At 29.6% G+C, this 9249-nt stretch overlaps 1 non-coding gene across 1 annotated transcript; it reads right to left on the bottom strand.

Moving 5' to 3' along the window:
• Window positions 1–8477: 8477 nt before the first annotated feature.
• Window positions 8478–8549, bottom strand: Trnac-gca. Its single transcript has one exon. It is a non-coding gene; the product is annotated as a tRNA-Cys (tRNA).
• Window positions 8550–9249: the final 700 nt, after the last annotated feature.

The raw sequence follows: 9249 nt of genomic DNA, 5'->3' as shown, positions 1-9249 counted from the left end.
AAAGAGATTTGCCTATTTGGCTAACAAATTTGTTGCGAAAATTCAGAAATTTACTTTATGTCAGAACAGGTAAAGTTACGAATATTATAAAAAAAATATCTCCATTGATAAAATGAATTTTTTCAGTTTTAGCTGAAAATAAATTTTGCTAATTTTTTTTTTTTTGTAACGTTCGTATGTAAATAATTAAATTTGATGATTTGATCATTTTTAATTTTTAACCGATTTCCAACACAAAAGGAGGAGGTTATCAATTCGACTGTATTTTTGTATTTATATGTGTTACCCCAGAATTTTCGACTGGGTGAATCGATTTTGATGATTCTATATGAAAGCTGGTGCTTCCTGTGTGGTCCCATTTCATTTTGGTCTAGTTCTGACAAAGGCATCCATGAGAAAACCATAAAAGTCTTAAATTTGCATTAAGTACGCACGATAAGAGGACGAATAGCTCAATATCATGCCAACCGATTTCAATAATTCTTTTTTTAGTGAAAAATTAGTTAATGTACTTCAGATTCACTAAAACTTACAAAATAAAAAAAACTTAACAAAGGGGCCGTTCATAAAATACGTTCGCACTCAAGGGGGCGAGGGGTTCTGCTGAGTGTGACAAGATGTGACAAGGGGGGGGGCAGGAGGTTTAAGACAATGTGACGTTCGCGGCTTATCAAAAAATTTTATTGGAGAATTTCTTCAGCGTTTTTCTTTTCATTTTTTGTTATGATAAAAAGCATTTATTTCGAATAAGTAAATATACAGATAATAAGTAAATATACAATAATAGACATATCGGAGCATTTATAGAATCCTTGAACTTCTGATAAATAGAAAACACTGTTTATTTTTATTATAAAAGAGTTTTGTTAATAATATATTTAAATTTTATTGAAAAAAAATTGATATTTTTAATATAAAAATTTGTGTACTATTAATCAAAATTTGTATTTTTTGGGGGAGGGGGGAGGCTTATTTTTTGTGACGTTATATTTATAGGGGGTCACAGAAAGTGTGACACAGTGTGACAACCGGGGGAGGGGGCTCTCAAAATCATAATTTTAGCGTGACGTATTTTATGAACGGCCCAAAAAAGAAAACCGACTTCAAAAGAAAAACTTCTCCAAAACAAATTAATATGCACTAAAAAGTAAAAAAATATCGATAACATAATGTAGTTAAAATCATTGTTATTTTTGGGGACTGGTGTCAGCCAAGCTAATGTAGCAAACTGCTCTGTCAGAGTTGTTTCCTTGGCGGGCACCGACTCCAAAAATAACAATAATTTTAACTACACTATATTATCGACATTTTTTACTTTTAAGTGCATATTAATTTGTTTGGAGAAGTTTTTCTTTTGAAGTCGGTTTTCTTTTTGTTAAAAGTTTTTTTGTTTTGTCATCATTCAAGTTCTATAGCTATTTTACAAAAAGAAATTTTTCTAAATCTAAAGAAAAATGGTTGAGATATTGAGTAAATTTATCGAAGATAATAACAGTTTTTTAGCAATATAACATTTCGAAGAAGGAAAATGCTGTACGGAAATTATGACACCTGGTATCTACCATTTCTAAAAATTCATCATTAAAAATAGAAAGTTAAAAATAGAACAAAAATCGAAGAATTTGGGTAAAAACTGTCCCAAAAACAGATCGAAATACTCGAATGTTTCAATGATGGGTTGTATATTCTCAATTACATCAAGAGTTCATTGTATTGACAAATGTTGTGCAAAATTGTTTGGTATTTTTCGTGTACGATTGGTAGAAGGAATTTTTAGAGTGTTCGCAAGACTTTTTGACAGTATATATGGTTTAATGACTTTGGGTGCCGGAAGTAGGCCATCAACGAAAGTAGCTTTGAATAATCCAACCTAGAAAAATGTAAATCTGTAGATTATTATTTTTTTGGGAAATTTCTCATCGCTACTGAAGAAAAATTATAATTAATTTTACTTTTCAAATATCTTCGAACCTACGATGAGAATTTCACATTTTGTGAATAAAATAAAATTGACTGGTCCTAAATAATTTTGTGTAGGTACAAGTTGTCTAATATTAGGAATAAAAATATATATTTTCTGATCTATAGATCTATATCTTCTTATTTCAGCATAAATTGTTCGGGAAATGTAAGGAAAAAATTCGTGCGAGATGGCTGCATAGATATTTTAGTACCAAATAAATTTTACATAAACCCCTGAAAACTGAAATAATTCCTGGTGGTTTTTTGGCAAAGGTCCATTACAAATATGGACTGAAGCGATATATGTATCTGTGACTTTGAACCAAATTTCGTCGATCTACCTTCAGGAAACTCATGACTTTTTGAAAACTTTAGGGGCGTATACTTCCCCTAGGTGGAAGGTGGGTGGGTAGGTCCATCGCTATGTAGTGTTGACGCTAAAACCTTCTCTGGATTATTTTAATTTTAGGAGTTTAAATCTTTCTTTTTGCAGATTGAGTCTGGTGAACAACGGCAAATATCTGACTGGTAAATATTGATTATCTCGCACGGATCTTTTAAAATCTATAGTTTTAAGATATTTCCAAACTATCTTTATTCCGCCGATCAGGTCACTAACAGATCAATAATGATTTTAAAAAAATGAAACTGAACGTATAGAATAAAATGATTATTTCTTTCGAAAAAAGTGGCAAAAATTGTATGATTACATAACTTTAAAAATTGAGAAATTTTATGATTTTGTCCAAAAATTACACATTTCTTAGGATCCATCTTACTAATATTTTGAATTCCGTTAAGTTTTTGACAACCAAATAATAGTTTGCAAAAACGTTAAGCTATTCGTTATATTTTAAAATAAGATATATTTAAGTTTCGCTATTTCTTCGAAGGGATAACATGCGTAAACAATCCTCTTATATTCAGGCAGTTATTTCATGATAAAGTTTTTGGTTGCTTATAGAAATCTGTAGCCACGAATAAAAACTAAAATTAAAAATTATTAGTTCCGACTTGTTACCCATATATACAAAACTTTCAAGAGTTCAATAATGATTTTGTGGTCTGTCATTGTTCACAGTTTGATTTATTTCTATACCTAGAGTTTTGTTTTTTGAAGATGCTGTGATGTGTACTATATTAAACCCTCCCTCAATCATCAACTAAAATAATGATTCCGTGATACATAAGTGGCGTATTTGAATTTATTTGATGGAACAGCAAATTAGATGCCTCTTTGTTGACATAAAAGAGATGCCAATACTTAATCGACATTTCATACATTGATTCTTGAAAATTAAATTACGTAAGTTTGAAATGTATATCCAGGACAAATTGCTAAGTATAGCCTGAAAGTGAAATAGATTAGCTAAAATTCCACACAGCTGGAACCAGACCTAATCTTTACGATTTAAACAAAGTTTGGAATCTGTAGGCCAAGATTGGTTTTGATAAAGATCTCGCTTTAAAAATCAATTGTATATTCGTTATCATTTGTGTAAAACAAAACTAGATTTTACTTGAGAATAAAACAAAACGAGTTAGTTTTTTATTTCTTGTAGTAAGCGTAAATGAAAACTATCGCTTCAAATTAGCGTTGGTAGGGAATCCCAACAATTGATATGAAGGGTGTATGTCTATATATGTCTTTGGGTTTTTCACTTCAGATAGCATCATAATGCCAAAGATATCAACCGTCATCTTCGATAAAACAGCTGCTTTAATTTCACAAGTTTTTTGCTTCTGGCAAGTAAAACATTTTGTTCGAAATCATTTGATCTAATTCTTTTAACACTGTAAAACTACAATAATAAAAATAAGAAATTATAATTAATTTATATCCAACAATTTTCTTTTTTCTTTTCAAATCTTTAGTAGTGTAAAATGTCATTTTTTTATTTTTGAATCTGTTGGACTAATATTCAGAAAAAAAAAAAATAAAATTGGATTCCTTAGAAACAAAAGATAACAAACATTGAAATTAATTATATCTATAGTCGTGAGAAAAACGTACTTTATTCACTCAGTATGCGTGGGAAAAGCAGTTCATTATCGCCCTAGGTTACTTTAGTACCGTTTTTAATTTTCTATTTTTCTCAATAAGCCATGAAAAATTAAAAAATTTATTATCATTTATTTTCACATTTTAGAGGCGTATATAAAGTTTTGTACGATATACGTGTGACAACGCATTATTAACGTACTTCTGCGATTGTCCAACTTGTGCTACGCACTGGTTGTTCAAATTTTGCGTGCAAAATATATATCTTACGAAAGTAGAAAATAAATTAGATTAGAATTTATCATTTTTTTTAACTAAATTCTTTGTTAATGTACGTATTCAATTTCTAAAAGAGAGAAACTGATAGTGTCTATTTTGAGATCAATATTTGAAACAATTTTTTTGCATACTTGCAATATTCTTTTCTAGCTTAACTTTTTTTTAGAATTATTCTGCATTTTCCTTCAGTCTAAAGCATTATAAATGTGTTAAGTTCACTGTAAAGCGTTAATGTGTTATGTTACTATGAATGCGGATGTCCCATTAAATGCTTTTAGATCTTCATTAAATTCTGATTAAAACGACACTTAAAAAGTAATAAAATAATATTTTAAGAATATTATTAATGTTTTTATATTAGATCAACCCCCCTCTAAGAATTTTTATTAGCTACGTCTGTGTTTAACAGTTGTTTTTAATATACTGTTAAATAATGTTTCAAATTTAAAAAGGAATAAATATTATTAATAATAATAATAAAGAATAAACAATATATATTGGCATCCTTGTTCTAATAATCGATAGTCAATAGTCAATAGAGAGATAGACAGGGTGTCCTGTCACTCAATGGACATAGTCTTAGAGCGTATTCTTTGGACAATTCTCAAAAGTGCCTTATATACATTTTTCCAATAACCCAATAGTTAAGGAGTTATGTGCACCATTAAATTTAATCAAAAAAGTAAAGACATAATTGAGTAAAGTAGTTGAATGTTTTATTCATTAAAAACTTTTGTATTGCTGACACAAATGCTATTAAAATTTTGGCTCAAAATGCCCCCCGTTGTCTTATAATACATTATTGCTCTTCTAGTAATTGAAGAGGTAGCTCTCTGAAGAGTATTTGAATGGTCTCGTATGGATGCAGTTGCAGAAGTAATATCCCAGAAAAGAACTAATTAAAAATATTATGGCCGCTGTTGGATCCATACGAAACGTTCCAGACACTCTTCAAAGAGCTACGTCTTCAATTAGACCAATCATTTATGTGAGGTAGCTGGGAGATGCGACATTTTGAACCAAAATTTTATCTACATTTGTCAGCAATACAAAAATTTTTAATTGATAAAACTATACTTTACTCAACAACAACTTTATTGGTTAAATTTAATAGTGCAATTAACTCCTTAACTATTGGGTTGTGGACAAAAGTATATGAGGAATTTTCGACTTAAAATTGTCAAAAAAAAATAAAAAAAATATGGCCACCGAGTCACGGATACTCTGTATATATTTTAGTACTTAAAAAAAATATATTGGATATTTGAAGAATTGAAAAAAAATAAATTGTAAGGCTGATCTCACATGTAATCATTGCCTGCTAAAAGACAGCCCATTTTGAGAATTTTGCGATACAAATAAAATTTTGAACTTGAGACTGAGTAAAAGTATTTAATATGAAAGCTGGTAAAAGTTTGAATCTCGTTTTTTCGAAAATAATTTCGTTTGGATTGTTTAAACAAACTATATTCTTGTATATATCAATCAAGCTTTGATTTTTTGAGATCGGTGGCGTTATGTAGTGGCATCACACTGACAGTACTTGTTGCCAAGGATTTAGGTTAGATTAGGTTATATTGCGTGTCCACGAGAGACACACTTAGGCCATAGGGTCCATTGTGATACCATTTATGTGTTTTAACCACCTTTTTCAAAATTCAATTATTTAATTATTTTTTGAGACTGAGTGCACTTCCTTCATGCATATGCCATGCTCTATACCCGCCTACGCCAAGCGTTAATTAAATTTATTTTGTGTTGTGACGGCGGAAATCGAGCCCGCTACCCAATCATACCGTGTACGGAGTTGGTTACGTTTTAACCAACCTAACTACTAGGATTAACTGCCAAGAGTTTAATTAATCCCAAAAATATTTTGCCGGTGGAATATTTCTTTTCTTCTATATTCAAAGAGTCAGCTTCAAATAAGGACATCTATACATTATGGCACTCCTCTCTGAAGAAGCCAAAGCTTTAGGTAACAATAAAAAAACAACCAAGTACTTAAAAAATTAATATCTTTGAACTTTGAATAATAAAGAAATAATAAAAAATCGACCGCAACTGTATTTTCTTAGAGAATTTTTTTCCTACCGAGTTACTAAATTGATAATAATTTAAAAATGAATTGCTTACTTGCGCTTCCACGATAAAATCGTAATGTTTTAATATCCGAAGTGACAAAGTTGGTTCTCTAGCGCCGTCTTGTGTTTCAATACCGAAAAACGTATTTTCCCGGAGGACGAACATGGTTAAAAAATTTTGGTGAATTTTGTTAAAATATGATTTTGGTTAAAGTGATGTGTTTAAGTTTTATGATTTTTCTATAATCGACAAATAAACGAATTATTTTCTAATTTTTGAGATTCAATTTACCATATGTTAAATGTTTCGAAAAATCGAAAGACGTCTTAATATTTTAAAGCCCATTTATTTATTTATTTATTTTTTTAATTATTGCTATGGTTTCGGATGTGAAATACATATTTTGTAAGATCCAAAAAGTATATATTTAGTCTGTTTACCGATTATGCCAATTGTTTCGAACATTTATTCTCAACAAGAATTTGATAGACTAATGAGTCCATATAAATATTATCGAAGATAATAAATGAGAACTCTAGGATATTTCGAAATAAATTTCGATTTTTGCCCCAATTTCCTAGATTTTCTAGATCAACCTAGTTTTTTGTATTTTATAAATACGTATTTGGACTACTAAGTGGTCATCATCAGGTGCGCACAAGTTTCATGCTCATTGGCCAAGCACTAGTCAACTGATGAAAGTTGATTGGCTGACGCCATTGATACTAGAATTTGACGGATACTGTGAACAGTAAAAATTGTCGGTATACTTAAGTATCATTGCTCAGTCCGCCACCAAATAAGCAAGGAGTAGCATTCATAATAAGAGTAATCACGACTGGCTAATTCTTACTGATGATGACTACTTGGTAGTCGAAATACGTATTTATAAAATACAAAAAACTGATCTAGGAAATTGGGACAAAAATCGAAATTTATAATGAGCCCATGTATTCCCAGCCGATTTTAGTTGAAAAACCAATGTTTTAAGATCAATCTTCCAAAACAAAATAATAACATAATGAAACAATACCATGTAAACTCTTGAGAACTTTACAAATATATCTCACATGAAATAAAATAAAAATAATTCCAACTATCTATTTTATATAATAATTTTTCTATGTATGATATTTTTGTGGTTCGTACGCGGACCATAGCAACGAACTAAGCCATCCATCTCTCCAAAATATTGTATATCCATATTCAAATCATACACGTTCGTCCCTCAGATTGATTCGAAAACGCCAAATATTATTTATATAAAATATATATATGGAGGCTTTTGTATCGGAAGACAAATCCATTGTGTAATTTTTATTGGGTTTTGGGATCTGTTTATGCTTTATACTTATAATTTTAATGTAAGATTGATTGCGCAATTTCATATTTTGTTTAAAAATTAACTATGTATGAGCACGATAGTCGGGGCACGATGTCTGGCGTATTTTTCAAAATATCGAAAATTGAAAATTTTGTTTAATTATTCAGCTTTCGATATTTGGTAAATCAAGGCAGGTGTCTACATTTATACAGAAATTGTATTCTTATTTTTCGTCTACATTCATAAAGATATACTAAAATGCATAATCAAAGTTGAAAATAAGATAAAAATAATTTCAACCCTAAATCTATCCTGCTCGTACATCCCTTATATGGATGGAGACACTTGGTTTTTTTCTTTTCTATATCATTGCTAATACTTTCACTTTCTACTAAAACGTTTTTTTAAAATTTGTTTTCATTCGTTCCAAGTGAAAATTATCAAAAACTTACAAAATATGTCTTTTTTTGAGTTTTCTCCATAAGAGCAATGTATTTTATATCGATTTTCAATGATATTTTTTCTAAATTTGCATGGATACCTAGCTAGGCTGAAATCTTAACCACATATTCTTTGAGTAAAAGTCTACCTATACAAAATTTTGAGCTTTTAAATCTATTATTGTTGCCATGCCCATACATCCTTAAATGTCTGAAAACAAATGAAATCTAGAGATGATGAAGTTAAGAAAAATTTCTCTTGTAAATTTCATGTAGAAAATCGGAACAATGGCTGACTAAGTAATAGGAAGATAGATAGAAGCAAAGATGCAAGCATTATAAGACGATGACGTTCAAAGCACTCAAAATAAAAAATTAGATATTCAGGGGATACCCGGGTTTAAACCGGGGACCTGTCGATCTGCAGTCGAATGATCTACCACTGAGCTATATCCCCGTTGATTGAATTGGCTCTTCAATGAAAAATTTCTTTTTAGTTATAATACGTACACGGAGCCTGTGATGAGGATTTAGTAACGCATTTCATGAAAGGTCCTTACACACTTCTTGAAGTTTGTTTTGATCTTGAAATAGTTTTCTAAATTAGGTTTTTTTTTATGTCGATGAAGAAAAACACTTCGAGTATTAAACGAGTTTCAATTAGTATTCATTATTCATAATAATTTTTTATTTAAATTTTGAATAATTTTTTTCAAATAATTCTCACATTCAAATTATTTTTCATAAATTTAAAAAATTTAATGATATGTAGGCCGATTAACCTATCAAAACTCATTACATTTTTATAAGAAATACCTAACAAAATTGTGTCATTTGACTTTCCCCGTGGTTAATAAAAACATTATATTTATTGTAATAGCAATTAGTGTATCTAATAAATATTCAGAAAAAAACATTTTTTTAATTATCTGATAGAAAGTTGTTGTATTTACCTAAAAAATCGAAATCCAAAAGTATTTATATTTTTATTTTTCATTTTATCTATGGCTTGAATATTACATTTGGAAATAAACTTACTCAATTTTCGTATTTTTCCAATATTTTTTATAACACGCTGCATGAAAAAAAATTTCAAGAAGATCTGCCAAAGAACTGTCATTCTGAAATGAACACAATATTTTACTTAACCCGTCAGA

The sequence above is a fragment of the Chrysoperla carnea genome, chromosome 5 (assembly GCF_905475395.1).
Source record: "Chrysoperla carnea chromosome 5, inChrCarn1.1, whole genome shotgun sequence".
In the NCBI taxonomy this organism is placed as follows: Eukaryota; Metazoa; Arthropoda; class Insecta; order Neuroptera; family Chrysopidae; genus Chrysoperla; species Chrysoperla carnea.
Note: the sequence above shows the minus strand (reverse complement) of the source record. Positions and strands in the feature narration are given on the sequence as shown.